The sequence below is a fragment of the Heterodontus francisci genome, chromosome 17 (genome assembly GCF_036365525.1).
Source record: "Heterodontus francisci isolate sHetFra1 chromosome 17, sHetFra1.hap1, whole genome shotgun sequence".
NCBI lineage: Eukaryota > Metazoa > Chordata > Chondrichthyes > Heterodontiformes > Heterodontidae > Heterodontus > Heterodontus francisci.
Window position 1 is genome coordinate 2710555 of NC_090387.1, and position 18469 is coordinate 2729023.

An 18469-nucleotide genomic window follows, 5' to 3' on the forward strand; every position below is an offset into this window, starting at 1 on the left:
AGGGGTCTGATAAATGGAGGGATGCGACAATTGTGCATGCAAGTTTAAATAGTGGTTAAATGTTCAAGATGATGGCCAAGAAACCAGAGCCATGGACTGGCAGAATGGGGTGAAAGAGTGGAAGGTATGAAAGCACAGTGCAAGTTTTGATAGTGGGTCAGGAAGTGACGCTTCCGTAAGGAAGCGATCACGTACTGGAGAAAGAACCTCCGATTAAAATGCAAGGACATCTTCTAGCAGTAGAGTCATAGTCGTTCCGAAAGACATCAAAGTGCTAATAGACACTGTAGTATGAACAGATCCCACAATGAAATGAAGGCTAGAGGGCAGTCTTGGAATAGAACTAGAAACAGATCGTGAAGTTTTAGTGGCTGCCAATAAACTTAAGGATAAACTAATAAGAGAAGCAAAACAGAAGGAATTCGAGAGTTGGAGAGAGTTTGCAGTCTATTCTGAGGTTCCAGACAGGGGACAGCCGGCCTGGTCACATAGATGGAATTGTGCTGAAAAAGTCCTTCCCGATGGAACTTATTAGGCTAAAGCGAGGTTAGTTGCGAGGGGTTTTGAAGAGTGACTGGGTGATACTGATGTTAGAATGGACTCTCCTACAGCTGGTAAAGTAATCTTGAAAATCTTTTTGGCTCTTTTGGAAATGTAGATCCATTGACATAAAAGCTGCATTTCTGCAAGGTGATACTTTTCAGAGAGAAGTGTATCTGAAACCACCTAAAGAGGCTGCAGATACAGAAGGGAAATTATGGAAACTGAACAAATGCATCTATGGCCTTAATGATGCTTCCAGGGTGTGGTATTTCTCAGTGAGATCTGTTTTGCTAAAAATTGGTTGTGTTCAACTAAAAGCAGATCCTGCTATGTTCTATTGGTATCATAAAGGGAAACTTTCAGACATCTTCATGATACATGTTGATGATTTCTTAAGGGGTGGTACTGCAGATTTTGAGACATATGTTCAGTTTAGGGCAGAATTTAAGGTTGGAAGTCAGGCTTGTGGGGTCTTTAAATATATTGGTTTAGATATTAAGCAGACTAAGTCTGGAATAAGTTTGAATCAACAATCCTATTTAGAAAGTGTTACTCCTATCCCGGTTCATCGTGTTAGGTCATCACAGAAAGATGATGATCTATCTAAAGCAGAGACTGAGCAATTGCGAAGTCTGGTGGGTCAATTAAACTGGTTGGGCTCTCAGACTGGGCCTGATGTTAGTTTTGATGAGCTGGAGTTAAACATGATGAAACATCCAAACGTTGAGAATGTTTTAAAGGCAAATAAAACTTTGAAAAAACTAAATCTGGAATAATTTGTCCTGAAGTTCCCATCCTTTAGTGACCCAAAAATCATGAAGCTAATAATTTTTAGTGATGCTTCACATGCTAATCTTGCTGATGGGTATTTGAGTGCAGTTGGCTTCATAATATTTCTGATGGTTGAAAATGGGAAATGTTGCCCTTTTAGCTTGGGAGGTTAAGAAAATAAAACGGGTTGTTAAAAGCATGTTAGTTGCGGAAACACTGGGTCTTGTGGAGGCAGAGGACGTGGGATTCTATTGGTCAAATATTTTGGGTGAAATTCTGAACAAGGGACATCCTGAAGATGGGAAACCCATTGAATGTTATGTGGATAATTGTTCTTTGTGGGACAATGTACACTGCAAAAAGTGAGTGAGAAACGACTACGTATTGACCTCGTTGGATTGAAACAAATGCTGGAGAGAAAGGAAATCTCCAATTTTAAATGGGTAGATGCAAGTCAGCAGCTATCCGATTGTTTCACAAAGAAATGTCAGTGCAGAGATTGTTGGAGGTGCTGGATGAGGGGCGTCTCACAATGTAAAAAAAAACTTTGTACCCAATATGGAATTATTTTGATTTAATTTAGAATAATCTTTAAGTATGTTACTACTTTGTGCATTTTATGGAATTTATTTTGAAATGTTGTTCGAGTGTGTTAATCTACATTGTATTGTAAAAGAAAGAAGGGAATCTGTTAATTGTATGTCAATAGTTTGATTATATGCAGGTGAAGGGTGGTAACTGGGGTTTTAGTTGAGCACTTATAAGTAGACACTCACTGGGACAGGGGGAGGTTTTGAGTGAGGAGCTACATGTTTATAATCCTTGTATTCTGCACAAAAAATGTGAAACTGAGTAAATATAAGCTCCAGCATTATCTTTCTACAACAAATGTTTTGGAATTTAACACCTTGAATAAACTCAATGACCCAGCTCCACTGCTCTCTGGGAAAGAGAATTCCAAACACTAATGATCCTCAGAGAAAAACATTCTCCTCAACTGTCTTAAATAGGAGACCCTCATTTTTAAACTGTCTTCTAGTTCTAGACTTCCCCACAAGGGGAAGCATCCTCTCAGCATCCACCCTGTCAAGTCCCCTCAGGATCTTTTATGTTTCAAGATCACCTCTCATTCTAAACTCCAATGGGTATTAACTCAACCTGTTCAACCTTTCCTCATAAGGTAACCATTTCACCCAAGAATCAGTCGAGTGAACCTTCTTTGAACTGCTTCTGATGCACTTTTATCCTTTAAGGAGACCAAAACGGTACACAGTACTCCAGATGTGGTCACACTAAGGCCCTGTATAGCTGTAACACACTTCCCTACTTTTATATTCTATTCCCCTTGCAATAAACGGCAACATTCCATTTGCCTTCCTAATCACTTGTAGTACCTGCATACTAATTTTTTGTGATTCATGTACCAGGACACCCAGATCCCTCTGTACCATAGAGTTCTGCAAAATGGAAAGTGTGAAAATAGATAAGTCCCCTGGGCCAGATGGGATTTATCCTAGGATTCTCTGGGAAGCCAGGGAGGAGATTGCAGAGCCTTTGTCCTTGATCTTTATGTCGTCATTGTCGACAGGAATAGTGCCGGAAGACTGGAAGATAGCAAATGTTGTCCCCTTGTTCAAGAAGGGGAGTAGAGACAGCCCTGGTAATTATAGACCTGTGAGCCTTACTTCGGTTGTGGGTAAAATGTTGGAAAAGGTTATAAGAGACAGGATTTATAATCATCTTGAAAAGAATAAGTTCATTAGCGATAGTCAGCACGGTTTTGTGACGGGTAGGTCGTGCCTCACAAACCTTATTGAGTTTTTCGAGAAGGTGACCAAACAGGTGGATGAGGGTAAAGCAGTGGATGTGGTGTATATGGATTTCAGTAAGGCGTTTGATAAGGTTCCCCACGGTAGGCTATTGCAGAAAATACGGAAGTATGGGGTTGAAGGTGATTTAGAGCTTTGGATCAGAAATTGGCTGGCTGAAAGAAGACAGAGGGTGGTGGTTGATGGCAAATGTTCATCCTGGAGTTTAGTTACTAGTGGTGTACTGCAAGGATCTGTTTTGGGGCCACTGCTGTTTGTCATTTTTATAAATGACCTGGAAGAGGGTGTAGAAGGGTGGGTTAGTAAATTTGCGGATGACACTAAGGTCGGTGGAGTTGTGGATAGTGCCGAAGGATGTTGTAGGGTACAGAGGGTCATAGATAGGCTGCAGAGCTGGGCTGAGAGATGGCAAATGGAGTTTAATGCGGAAAAGTGCGAGGCGATTCACTTTGGAAGGAGTAACAGGAATGCAGAGTACTGGGCTAATGGGAAGATTCTTGATAGTGTAGATGAACAGAGAGATCTTGGTGTCCAGGTGCATAAATCCCTGAAAGTTGCTACCCAGGTTAATAGGGCTGTTAAGAAGGCATATGGTGTGTTAGCTTTTATTAGTAGGGGGATCGAGTTTCGGAGCCACGAGGTCATGCTGCGGGCTCTATGTTGGACAACCCTGGTGTAGACCGTAAATAGTTGAGGCCCCAGCACTGATTCCTGTGGCACTCCACTAGTAACGATTTGCCAACCCGAAGATAACCCATTTATCCCGACTCTCTGTTTCCTGTTGGCTCAACTTGCTTGTAATTTCTGTAATTGTGATTCGGTATTTTTTGTAATTTCTGTCAAAATTAATAAAACCAAGAATTTTTTTTTATCCTTGGTGTCTGAGCCTATATAATTTGAATTTCCTTTTAAAGATACAATGATCTTGGTGTGTCCCACTGCCCGTGACAAAGCATTCTGTGCTCCAACAACCCCCGTCTTCACTCAGTGGTAAATTGATGACCCTCCACCCTGACCCCGTTCTCCAATCACAGGAAATAGTTGTCCCCTGTTCACTTGACAAACTCTATCTAATTTTCTTAAAACTTTTATTAAACCTTCTCTGCTACAGTGATTCAGTCCCACAATGTACAGTATGTTTGCCAACTGGACCATTGATGGAGTGAAATGGGCATATTTATCCTGTGACAGGGGTCAGGATGTAGCACAGAAGGAGGTCATTCGGCCCATCATGCCTGTGCTGGCTCTTTGAAAGAGCTATCGAATTAGTCCCACCACCCCCTGCTCTTTTCTCATAGCTCTGTAGTCAGACAGAATCTAATCACAGAATAAATAAGATATTTTCTACATATGAGACTTAATAAAATTAACAATTTCTGATGCAGAAAAAAGTTTGGGGCTGTAAAATAATTCTTTATATTTGTAGATAATTAAATTTAATGACATGCAGTCACTTTGCTGTTATTATTAATACAATAAAACATGATTAATTTAAAATAATTCATGTAATACTATTGTTCTTGCATAATTGGTCAGCCTCAGTTCTTAAACTGCTTAAAGCTGGAGTGGGTGATCTCTGTTTGTACTGAACTTGGCTTTGTAACTGGGGCTAGGCTAGAAAAGGGAAATCAGCCAGGATTCCTGCTCCTGATCAATGTCCAGCCATATACAGAGATGTATATGTACACAGATGTCTGGGGAGCATAGATTTGAAATCATCTCATGTCCAGTTAACCTGCTGCTATTTCTCTCGACTCACATGAGAATGGGCACTTGGTTAAATTTCTCGTGTGATTTCACACCAGCCAGAGTCAGTGCTTCATGACAAATGGAGAGAATACAGGCAGGAATATCCCTCAGCAAACAACTCAACATCCTCAGAGGCAAACACCTTTCTTACTGGTGACTCTGAACAGAGCTTTGGCAGCAGAGAGTGCTCTCTGTTGGAGGGAGATAACAGCTTCATCTTGACGAGCCCAATATCCAAGACTAATACAATTGGCATCTAGTGAGGGTAGTATTGGGCTCTGCTGTGACACTTCCTCACAGGTGCACACTGGACCCTTTGGGTGAAGTAGTGTAGTGAATATGTTATTGGATTAATAATAATCTCTGCTGACAACAGAAAAGGTTCAGAGGAGATTTGAAAGAGATGTTCAAAACCATGAAGGATTTTGATGGAGTAAATAAGGAGAAACTGTTTCCAGTGGCGGGAGGATTGTAACTGGAGGACACAGATTTAAGAGAAATGGCAAAGAACCAGAGGTGACATGAGCAAACATATTTTTTTACTCAGTGAGTTAATGTGATCTTTGTTGGTTGCACTCTTACCCGAGTCAGAATGTTGTGGTTTCAAATCCCACTCCAGAGACTTGAGCACAGAAATCTCGGCTGATATTCCAGTGCAGTAATGAGGGAATGCTGCACTGTCAGATACTTTTTTTAAAGATGAGGTTAAATTGAGGCCCTGTTTGCCCTCTCAGGTATATGTAAAAGATCCCATGGTAATATTTTGAAGAAGAGCAAGGGGGATTCTCTCCAGTGTCCTGGTCAATATTCATCTCTAAATCAACATCACAAAAACAGATTATCTAGTCATCACATTGGTGTTGTAGGATCTTTTTTTTTATTCATTCACGGAATGTGGGCGTCACTGGCCAGGCCAGCATTTATTGCCCATCCCTAATTACCCTTGAGAAGGTGGTGGTGAGCTGCCTTCTTGAACCGCTGCAGTCCATTTGTGGTAGGTAGACCCACAGTGCTGTTAGGAAGGGAGTTCCAGGATTATGACCCAGCGACAGTGAAGGAACGGCGATATAGTTCCAAGTCAGGATGGTGTGTGACTTGGAGGGGAACTTGCAGGTGGTGGTGTTCCCATGTATTTTCTGCCCTTAAAACAGTACTTCAAAAGTAGTTCATTGGCTGTAAAGTGCTTTGGGTCATCCTGTGGTAATAGAAGTATAAGTCTTTCATCTGTATCAGGAATCTTCTTCTCCTTCTTCTTTGGCCTCCTTATCTCGAGAGACAATGGATACGCGCCTGGAGGTGGTCAGTGGTTTGTGAAGCAGCGCCTGGAGTGGCTATAAAGGCCAATTCTAGAGTGACAGAATGTTCCACAGGTGCTACAGATAAAATTGGTTGTCGGGGCTGTTACGCAGTTGGCTCTCTCTTTGCGCTTCTGGCTTTTTTCCTGCCAGCTGCCAAGTCTCTTTGACTCGCCACACTTTAGCCCCGCCTTTATGGCTGCCCGCCAGCTCTGGCGATCGCTGGCAACTGACTCCCATGACTTGTGATCAGTGTCACAGGACTTCATGTCGCATTTGCAGACGTCTTTAAAGCAGACACATGGACGGCCGGTGGGTCTGATACCAGTGACGAGCTCGCTGTACAATGTGTCCTTGGGGATCCTGCCATCTTCCATGCGGCTCACGTGGCCAAGCCATCTCAAGCGCCGCTGGCTCAGTAGGGTGTATATGCTGGGGATGTTGGCCGCCTCGAGGACTTCTGTGTTGGAGATACGGTCCTGCCACCTGATGCCAAGGATTCTCCGGAGGCAGCGAAGATGGAATGAATTGAGACGTTGCTCTTGGCTGTCAGGAATACACTGCCTGAAAGGGTGGTGGAAATAGATTCAATAATAGCTTTCAAAAGGGAATTGGATAAATACTTAAATGGAATAAAAATGGAGGGGGGACAAGCAGGATGGACCAAATTGCCTCCTTGTTGGGTTGTTTGACTCTATGATGCAAGATCTTGACATCTTTATGAATCTTTTACAGCAAAATCTTCCAAAGTAAGTGTTTAGCTGCAGACACTATGAGCCAGCTTGGCAATGAGAGGCCATTTGCTGAAGGCCATCAGGCCCAAAACCGACACCACATTACCTACTTAAAGAGATACAATGCGCATGCGTGCCCTCTCGCCCCGCCCCCCTCCCTGGACAGCGCAGGCGTAGCGGCTGCGGACGCGGTGGAGGCAACCGGGAGGTGAGACCCCAGGCCGGGCGGGGTTACCATGGAAACAGGGCCCCAGGCGAGTGGGCAGCGCGGAGCCTGAGGAGGTGGTGGAGGTGGAGGGAGAGGGAGAGGGAGAGGGAGTGGCGGCAGCTGTGACGAGAGAGATCCGGGCGGACAGCTGTCAGCAGCACGGCGAAGCAGGAGGGGGTTATAGCCTAACTCTGGGGAGCGGGTGGCGGGGTACAGGCTGCCCTCTAAACAAGTCCGAGGCGCTGTCGGCTCAGGGAGTAAAATCAGGCCAGACCCCGACCCCGCACCTGAATCAGACTCCAGATTTGTTCCAGATGCTGAACCAGACTCCGATCCTGCATCTGCTCTCTCTCTACCCGAATCAGACCTGGAACCTGAATCTGCCCCTGATCTTGAACCAGACCCCAAACCTGAATCTGTCCTAGAGCCTATTTTAAACCTTAAACCTTGTTCCAGACCAGAACCCCGCCCTGACACTAACCTATCACCATCCCAGCTGCTGAAGCTGCCTCAGTGCACATTGGCTTTGTAAAGGTATTTTCACAGTGCAGTCATTGCATTCCACATATGTCAGACTGTTAGTTACATTCCATATATTAAGGGCATCACAGATCTAAAGACATGCAGGTTTACTGTGCTGCTGCTAGGATGTCACCTGTTTTTGTAATTTATTGCCCATCCCTAATTACCCTTGAAAAAGTGGTGGTGAGCTGCCTTCTTGAAGCGCTGCAGTCCATGTGGGGTAGGTACACCCACAGTGCTGTTAGGAAGGGAGCTCCGGGATTTTGACCCAGCGACAGTGAAGAAACGGCGATATAGTTCCAAGTCAGGATGGTGTGTGACTTGGAGAGGAACTTGGTGGTGGTGTTCCCATGCATTTGCTGCTCTTGTCCTTCTAGTTGGTAGAGGTCGCGGGTTTGGAAGGTGCTGTCTAAGGAGCCTTGCTTGAGGGATGGTGGTGGCGTAGTGGTAATGTCACTGGACTAGTAATCCAGGGCCCAGTTGAAGGGTAATTCGGGATGGGCAAGAAATGTTGGCCTAGCCAGTGACACGCATGTCCCACAAATGAATTTTTAAAAAGTGCATCTTATATATGGTACACATTGTTGCCACTGTGTGCCAGTGGTGGATGGAGTGAGTGTTGAAGGTGGTGGATGGGATGCTAATCAAGCCAGCTACTTTGTACTGGATGGTGTCGTGCCTCTTGAGTGTTGTTGGAGCTGCACTCATCCAGGCAAGTGGAGACGATTCCATCACACTCCTGACCTGTGCCTTGTAGATGGTGGACAGGAGGTAAGTTGAGGAGGGGTCTCAGTACAAAAGTAGAGCCCAGTGAATCTGTGGAACCTCTCTCCGGCATGAGTATAGAAGCAGGACAGTGAAGCAGGGATGCTGTTTGCCTTAAAAGTGTTTCTTTTATGTTTGTGCCCTTAGTGCAATTCAGAGGTGAGAAATATGACCAGTTCCTGGGACTGCTGGGTGAGATGTTTTAATGACTGTTACAGTAGGTGCAGTGTGCAAATACATGAGGAATGGGTTTGTTTAGTAGACTGCTGTGTTTATAAAAAAATGTTAGCACATATAAAGTTGTGATTGAGATGTTGTTCACGGCCATTGTTTTACTTTTATCTCAGAAAAATAGACGAGATTTCAATTGTTAGAATGCTGTCAAAAGTTCCAAAATCCCAAGTAGTGTTTTTTTTAACAGATTTGTTTCTTCAAAATATGAGAAACCAATGACCATAGTTCTGGCACAAATCCAAAACATGCTGGGGACTCTGAGCAGGTCACCGAAAACTCGTCAGCAGCTGTTTCAACTGTAAAATCTTTCTCAGGACTGCTATGGCGGTCATTTCGATGATTGATTGTTTTACGGGTTCCTGTGATGGGATTATATATGTTTTATAGTGATTGAGACAGCTTTAAAGATAAACTAACACTTGCATTGTTCAAACTGAGCCACATGTTCTGTAACAAAGGGGATCGCTACGAGGATGGGCCAATCCATCCTACCATAGAATGTTTGTGATTTTTGACAACTTTTTATTCTTAATTTTAATTTTGTTACAAGTATAAAAAAATAGAATTTCAACTTGGATTAAATGCTGGAAGCGCTAAGTGGGTCAGGCAGCATCTGTGGAGACGGAAACATAGGGTTATCATCTCGGGTCAGTGTTGGAACTGATGAAAGGCCATCGACCTGAAGCATTAACTCTGTTTCTCTCTCCAAAGATGCATCCTGACTTGCTCTGAGTGTTTCCAACCCTTTCTGGACTAATTTCAGATTTCCAGAATCTGCAGTATTTGGATTTATTGTACTCATAGTTCAGAAGTAGTGCCAACATATATCGGAAATGGGCAAATTTGCCTTTTGATACGCGGCATATTAGATCTGTATTTGTGTGCTGTACTGCTTAAATATTTGTTAGACAGTTTTAAATGCTTTTTATTGTTAACTTGCAATTCAGTTAGAAATCAGGTTCTTGTTTCCCTTGAATGTTGGCTTGTGTATGGATCTTTTGGGCCTCCTTATCTCGAGAGACAATGGAATACGCGCCTGGAGGTGGTCAGTGGTTTGTGAAGCAGCGCCTGGAGTGACTATAAAGGCCAATTCTGGAGTGACAGGCTCTTCCACAGGTGCTGCAGAGAAATTTGTTTGTCGGGGCTGTTGCACAGTTGGCTCTCCCCTTGCGCCTCTGTCTTTTTTCCTGCCAACTACTAAGTCTCTTCGACTCGCCACAATTTAGCCCTGTCTTTATGGCTGCCCGCCAGCTCTGGCGAATGCTGGCAACTGACTCCCACGACTTGTGATCAATGTCACACGATTTCATGTCGCGTTTGCAGACGTCTTTATAGCAGAGACATGGACGGCCATGGATAGAGCTGTGTAAAACCAGGTGAGGTATTGATGCAAACAGATCATGCCCTGGTGACTGAGGTAGTACACAAGAAATAGGAGCAGAAGTCAACCATTTGGCCCATTTGAGTCTGCTCCGCCATTCAATATGATCATGGCTGATCTTGGGCTTCAATTCTACTTTCCTGCCCGCTCCCTGCATGACCAGAAATCTGTCTGTCCCAGCCTTAAATATTCAATGATGAAGCATCTACAACCCTCTGGGGTAGAGAATTCCAAAGATTCATAACCCTTTGAAGATAGGAATGTAGGAGCTGGAATAGGCCATTCAGCCCATCGAGCCTGCTCTACCATTCAATACGATCACAGCTGATCATCCGCTTTAGTGCCTTCCCACACTGTCCTCATATCCCCTTATGTCATTGGTATTTAGAAATCTGTCAATCTCTGCTTGAAACATACTCGATGACTGAGTTACCACAGCCCTCTGGGGTAGAGAATTCCAAAGATCCACAACCCTCTGAGTAAAGAAATTTCTCCTTACCTGTGTCCTAAGTGGCTTCTCCCTTATTTTGAAATTGTGCCCCCTGATTCTAGACTCCCCAACCAGGGGAAACATCTTAGCTGCATCTACCCCTGTCTTTAAGTATTTTCTAGGTTTCAATGAGATCATCTCGCATTCTTCGAAACTCTAGAGAACACAGGCCCAGTTTCCCCACTCTCTCTTCATAGGACAGTCCTACCATCCCGGGAACAAGTCTGGTGAATCTTCGTTGCACTCCCTCTCTGCCAATAATATCCTTCCTAAGATAAGGGGATCAAAACTGCACACAGTACTCCAGGTGCGGTCTAACCAAGGTTCTATACAATTGAAGCAAGACTTCACTACTCCTGTACTCAAATCCTCTTGCGATAAAGGCTAACACACCATTAGCCTTCTTAATTGCTTGCTGCACCTGCATGTTCGCTTTCAGTGACTTATTGACAAGGACACCCAAGTCTCTTTGTACATCTACACTTTCTGATCTCTTACCATTTAAGAAATACTCTGCACATCTGTTTCTTCTACCAAAGTAGATAACCTCACATTTTTCCACATTATATTCCATCTGCCACGTTCTTGCCCACTCACTAAGTCTGTCCAAATCCCCTGAAGCCGCTTTGCATCTTCCTCACAACACACATTCCCACCTAGTTTTGTGTCAGCCACAAACTTGGAAATATTACATTTGGTCCCCACATCCAAATCATTGATATATATTGTGAACAGCTGGGGCCCAAGCACTGATCCCTGTGGTACCCCACTAGTCACAGCCTGCCAGCGTGAGAATGACCCGTTTATTCTGACTCTCTGCTTTCTGCCTGTTAACCAATCCTTAATCCATGCCAGTATATTACCTCCTATCCCATGTGCTTTAATTTTGCTAACCAACCTCCTATGGGGGACTTTATCAAAGGCCTTTTGAAAATCCAAGTATACCACATCCACCGTCTCCCCTTTATCAATTCTGTTAGTAACATCCTCAAAAAACAGGTTTGTCAAACATGATTTCCCATTTATAAATCCATGTTGACTATTCCCAATCAGATCATTATTATCCAAGTGTCCATTTATCACATCCTTTAGAATAGATTCTAGCATTTTCCCAATGACTGATGTAAGATTAACAGGTCTGTAATTCCCTGTTTTCTCTCTCCCTCCCTTCTTAAATAGTGGGATGACATTTGCGACCTTCCAATCTGCAGGAACTGCTCCAAAATCTATAGAATTTTGGAAGATGATCACCAATGCATCCACTATCTCCATAACTACCTCTTTCAACACTCTTGGATGTAGAATATCAGGTCCTGGGGACTTATCAACCTTCAGCCCCATTAATTTCTCCAATACAACCTTCTTACTAATACTAATTTCCTTCAATTTCTCATTTCCCCCTAATCCCTTGGATCTCTAATTCTGGGAGATTTCTTGTATCTTCCTTAGTGAAGACAGACGCAAAGTAATCATTTAGCTTCTCTGCCATTTCTCTATTCCCCATTATAAATTCTCCTGACTCTGCCTGTAATGGACCCACATTTGTCTTGGCCAAATGTTTCCTTTTTACGTACCTATAGAAGCTTTTAAAGTCTGTTTTTTATATTTTTTGCTAGCTTACATTCATTTTCTATTCTCCCTTTATCAGTTTCTTTGTTCTCCTTTGCTATATTCTAAAATCCTCCCAATCCTTGAGTGAAGTAATTTCTCCTCATCTCAGTCCTGAACGATCGGCCCCTTATCCTGGGACTGTGTCCTTGTGTTCTAGATTCCCCGACCAGTGGAAACAATCTCTCAGCTTCTAACCTATCCAGCCCTTTCAGAATCTTGTATGTCTCAATTAGATCACCCCTCATTCTTCTAAAGTCCCCAGTGACCAATTTAGTAAATCCTCGCTGCACTGCCTCTAATGCAAGTATATCCTTTCTTCACTGTGGAGACCAAAACTGCACACTGTATTTCAGGTGTAGAAAAAATGACAAAATGGATGGAGTATCAAGGCTTATAATTTTGCGAGAGTTGGACAGACATTGGCAAGACAATCAATTGAAGAATTTCGATAGTGAACTGTAAATTCTGTTTCTGAAGTCTGGTACCAGCCAGATGAACTCACAGGACTTGCATTCATGCACCACTTCTAGATGTCTGAAAACAATTTATAACCGATGAAGTATTTTTTGAATTGTAGTCACTGTTGTAGGGACATGCAGCCAGGCGTGATAATATAAACAGCCTGATCTCTTTAGTTCTGAGTGTAATGTAGATCTAGATTATCCAAGGTCGAGATGTTTTCACTCCTTTGCTAAACTTATTAAACCAGGTCTCACGTATAGAAATGGTACAAAACGGAAATACTGCAGATGCTGGAAATCTGAAACAAAAACAGAAAATGCTGAAAATATTCAGCAGGTCAGGCAGCATCTGTGGAGAGAAAAACAGAGTTAATGTTTTAGGTTTGTTTTTCTTTCCACAGATGCTGCCTGACCTGCTGAGTATTTCTAGTATTTTCTGTTTTAGAACTGGTTCAATGCTGAAAACTACAATCTGTGTTGTTATGCACTCATTTCCAAGGTGGCCTGACTAGAAATACACACAATTTGTCTTTTTTCCCACACATCTAATGATGCTCATTCACATCACAATGTCTTAATGTCCCAGTCCTCCAATTCTCACCCTCCCTCCGAAAACAACCTGAACATGCAGGGGCCTGTAAATATAAAGCAGGGCGTATTGTGCATGGAATTTGCTCTCCCAAAACTGGATTTAAAAATGTAGAATTCCACAGGATAGACAGCACAGCATAGGCAGGGAGGTGGCAGATGGAATTTAATACTGACAAGTGTGCAGTGATGCATTTTGGCAGAAGGAATAGGGAGAGGCAATATATACTTAATGGCACAGTTATAAAGAGTGTACAGGAACAGAGGGACCTGGGGGTGCATGTGAATTGATCCTTGAAGGTGGCAGGACATATTGAGAGAGTGATTAGTAAAGCATATGGGATCTTAGGCTTCATAAATAAAGGCATTGAGTACAAAAGCAGGAAGTTATGCTGAACCTTTATAAAGCTCTGGTTAGGACCCAACTGGAGTTTCATCCAGTTCTGGTCACCACACTTTAGGAAGCATGTGAGGGTCCTTGAGATGGTGTAGAAGAGATTTACCAGAATGGTTCCAGGGATGGTGGATTTTCATTACAAGGTTAGGTTGGAAAAGCTGGCTTTGTTCTCCTTGGAACAAAGAAGATTGAGGGGAGATTTAATAGATTATGACAGGCTTAGATAAGTTAGACAAGGAAAAGCTGTTCCCATTAACAAATGGTACAAGGACTAAGGGACACAGATTAAAAGTTTTGGGCAAAAGATGCAGGGGGAATATGAGGAAGCACTTTTTTACGCAGCTGGTGGCATGACCTGAGACTCGTTGCCCACAGGGTGGTGGAAATGGAGATGATCAATGACTTCAAGATGAAGTTGGATAGTCAGCTGAGAGAAATAGACTTGCAGGGCTACAGGGATCGAGTGGGGGAGTGGGACTGACTGGATTTCTCCGTGGAGAGCTGGCATAGATGGGCCGAATGGCCTCCTTCTGTGCTGTAAATAACTCTGACTCTAGCAGCAGGCCATTTGGCCCAACCAGTCCATAGCAGCGTTTATGCTCCATTCAAGCCTCCTCCCTTCTTTCAACTTCAAATTCTAGCAGCAGAACCTCTACTCCCTTCTCCCTCATGTTTGTCTTGCCTCCCCTTAAATGCATCTGTACTTGTGCATTGTATGCTTGGTCTGGTGGCTGGGTGTAGGAGTGTGTGGAGCCAGTTGAGTTAAATTTAGCGCTTAAATATTTACTTTCTAGTTTTAAACTTCTCTTAGCAGTTTGAGTTTTGGGTGTGGCCTTTTCCTGATTGCCAGAAGATCAGACCAATTGGTGTTTATTTCTCCTCGAACTCTTCTCCCTATCATCCCTCTCTGCTTCTGAAGGTGCTGACTTGTCCTGGTGTGTGGCCCTATGCTGCCATCTGTTCAGTACCTTTCTTCATGTGGACTGGCTCCAGGGGTTTTGGGGGGGATGCTGAGGTGTGAGTGGATGCATAGGGGAGGGGAGGAAGAATACAGTGTAGTTGTTCTCAACACCCTCGGCTAGGGAATGAGGGAACCCACTCCTGATCAGTAACCATGGCGACCTGCGCCAGCACCCTCCTTGTAGCAGCATGGTGGAGATTAGGAATATGTAGTTTGAGGGGCTGTAGTGCCACGGTGCTTTGTGTAATCTTTCCTCATAATTTAACCCTTGGAGTCCAGGTATCATTCTGGTAATCTACACTGCACGGCCTGCAAGGCCAGTATATCCTTCCTAAGGTGTGGTGCCCAGAACTGCTCACAGTGCTGCAGGTGAGGTCTAACCAGGGCTTTGTATACCTGAACCATGACTTCACCCGCTTGTATTCTAGTTCTCTAGATAAAAGGGCCAACATTCCATGAGCAGTTTTGATTATTTTTTGTTCCCATCCATGACATTTTAGTGATCTGTGAACCTGGGCCCCCAAGTTATTTTTGGATCTCCACTGTTCCTAGTTTTTTACCATTTTAGAAAGTACCCTGTTCTTTTCAGGTCCAAAATGGATGACCTCACATTTGCCTGCATTGAAATCCATTTGCCACAGTGATGGCTATTCACTTAATCTACTAATATCTTTGTAAATGGAAGCATAAAATTACACAGTTTGCATTATCATCTGTCTTTATGTCATTGGTAAATTTGAATATGTGGCTTTCTATCCCATCATCGAAGTTGTTGATAAATACAGTGAATAGTTGCAACCCCAACACAGATCCTTGTCGGACACCGCTAGTCACATCCTGTCAATTAGAGTACCTTCCCATTAACACTACTGTCTGTCTCCTGCCGTTCAGCCAATTTCCCAACCAGGTCAATAATTTGCCTTCAGTTCCATAGGCTTTAACTTCAGCTAACAGTTTCTTATGTGTAACTTTATCAAATGGCTTCTGCAAGTTCATAAAAATAACATCTATAGACTTTTCCCTTTCCACTACTTTAGTCACCTCTTCAAAAAATTCAATCAGGTTCATCAGGCATGAACTGCTCTTTACAGATCCATGCTGGCTCACACACTGCTCAGCAAAAAAATTTCAAGGTGTTCAGTCACTCTATCTTTAGTTATAGAGTCTAGTATTTCCTGATAACAAACAGACTAACTAATTCCCTAGTTCTCTTCCTTCACCTTTTTTAAATAGCAGAGTGACCTGTGCAATTTTCGAATCTAAATGAACAGTTCTCAAATCTAGAGAACTACAAGAGCAGGTCAAAGGCTGGGAATTCTGCGGCGAGTAACTCACCTCCTGACTCTCAAAACCCTTTCCAGCATCCACAAGGCACAAGTCAGAAGTGTGATAGAATGCTCTCCACTTGCCTGGATGAGTGCCTCTCCAACAACATTCAAGGTCTTCAACACCAACACCGTCCAGGACAAAACAGCCCACTTGATTGGCATTCACCACCTTAAACATGCACTCCCTCCACTGCCAACACACAGTGGCAGTAGTGTGTATCATCACCAATATGCTGTAAGGTAACTCGGCAAGCATCCTTTGACAGCACCATCCAAGCTTTCGACCTCTATCACCTAGAAGGACAAGGACAAATACATGGGAACACCACCACCTGCAAGTTCCCCTCCAAGTCACACACCATCCTGACTTGGAACTATATCGCCGTTCCTTCACTGTCGCTGGGTCAAAATTCTGGAATTCCCTTCCTTACAGCACTGTGGGTGTACCTACCTCACATGGACTGCAGCAGTTCAAGAAGACAGCTCACCACCACCTTCTCGAGGGCAATTAGGGATGGACAACAAATGTTGGCCTTGCCAGCAATGGTCACATCCCATGAGCAAATAAATTTAAAAAAAACTTTGGATGATTATAGTTAGGGTATCTGCAATGTTCTTACCTACTTCCTTTAAAACCCGAGGATGGAGATTCATCTGGTCCTGGGGATTTGTCACTCTTTTGTGCCATTATTTTCTTCATTACTGTTTTTTTTTTTGCTTGTGTTAATTTTGGTGAGTCCATGACTCTGATTCATTATCAGTTTTCTTGGGATGTTCGGCATGCTGACTTCTTCCTGTACGGTAAATACTGTACGGCAAAGTAATTATTTAACATGGCCGTCATTTCCTTATTTTCATTGACAATATCACCATTACCAATATTTAAGGAACCCACATTGCTACTGACTACCCTTTTCTTCCTAATATAATTGTAAAAATATTTTGTGTGGTTTTGATATCCCTTGAAAGTTGCTTTTTATACCCCTTTTTTGTATCTCTTACTGTTCTTTGTAACTTTCTCATTTGTCAGGAGCTGTGCTACTTTTTGCATTTTTGCATGCTTTATCTGTTAAAGTTGTCTCTTATCTCTTTAGTTATCCCCGGCTGTTTTTTTGGCAAGTGGAGCTCTTTCCCCTTAGGGGTATAAACTGGATTTAAATAATTTAAATATTTTTTGAACACCTCCCACTGATCTTCTGTCTTACCCATTAACACACTTGCCCAGCTTACTGTGGACAGTCTTTGTCTCATCGCATTGAAGTAAGCCTTACCTAAATCTAGAATCTTAGTAGTTGTTTCTCCCTTTCAAACATTACATTGAACTCAGTCATTTTATGATCCCCATTAGATAGTCCCAACATGGATCACAGCTACTGGATCCTCCCCCTCCAATATTCTTTCAAGCCGGTTTGAGATGTCCCTCACCCCAGCACCAGGCAGGCAACAAACCATTTGGGACTCTCAATCCTGCTTATAAAGGAAGCTGTTTGCCCCCCCTAATTATTGAATTCCCTATAACTACCACATTGCACTTTCTCTTCCTCCTCCTCCCCCTCTTCGGACCGTCTCCTGATCCAAGGTGCCGTGTTCCACATTCTGACTGTCCTTCTGACAGTCTTTATCCTTATTGTCAAACATAGAAAGTACATTGTACCTGTTGGATAGGATCAGTTTCTGTGGGCGATCATTCACTATCTCATCTGGGTTCTCCTTACTCCGTGTACTATCAGTCATACCAACCCCGTTCTGAACCTACATCTCCCTGTGAGGTGTGACCAGTCTGAAGCAGACAGTCCAGATATTGCTCCCCCTCGCTTATGTGTCAGAATGTCTCCTACTCACGCTGCAGCTCAGTGACTCTGAACTAGAGAGATTTGAGATGGTGACATTTACTGCAGATATATTCACTGTGGATAGTCTCACTGTCCACAAACTCCTACATACTGCAGGCCAGACACGCAACCTGTTTTACTGTATCTTAGTCTAGATTTTTATATCTACTTTTTAGTTTTTTTCTACACACTAACGTGGTGGGTGCGTGGAATGCGCTGCCAGCGGTGGTAGTAGAAGCAGATACATTAGGGACATTTAAGCGACTCTTGGATAGGTACATGGATGATAGTAGAATGAAGGGTATGTAGGTAGTTTGATCTTAGAGTAGGTTAAAGGGTCTGCACAACATCGTGGGCCGAAGGGCCTGTACTGTGCTGTACTGTTCTATGTTCTAAAGCATTGGACTAATAGTTTAAAAAGTTACTGCCTCAAGCTTACGTGAGCCACTACAAGTAGTGGAGACAAAAAGCAGCACCACCTCCTCTACCTGCACTGGAATTCCCACTTGTACCAAATTCCCAACTTTTCACTCTATTTATAATGCACTCCATTCTGCGATCACTTTGTGCCAACCAGTCTTAGCTTGGGATGCCATACTTTGTGACTTTCCATACAATACAGGGCAGGCACCCAGGGGAGGGGAGGGGTGGGTGTAAGAGAGTTCTGAAAACTGAATGTGAGGTTCCCCTGCTGGTTCAGTAAAGGCGCTGAGTGCTTTGATACGGAGCAGCTTCAATTCTGGATCTGTGCTGAGTTAGCTGATCTTGAC

At 43.3% G+C, this 18469-nt stretch overlaps 1 protein-coding gene across 3 annotated transcripts in view; it reads left to right on the forward strand.

The window, feature by feature from the left end:
• Nucleotides 1-7073: 7073 nt before the first annotated feature.
• LOC137378680 (uncharacterized protein KIAA0513-like) overlaps nt 7074-18469 on the forward strand; it is a 215786-nt gene continuing 204390 nt past the window's right edge. For 2 of the 3 annotated variants that reach the window (XM_068049011.1, XM_068049002.1), the window contains exon 1: nt 7074-7129. The gene's annotated coding sequence lies outside the window, so the exon portion shown is untranslated. The remainder of the gene's footprint in view (nt 7130-18469) is intronic. The other variant, XM_068049003.1, reaches the window with a different exon arrangement.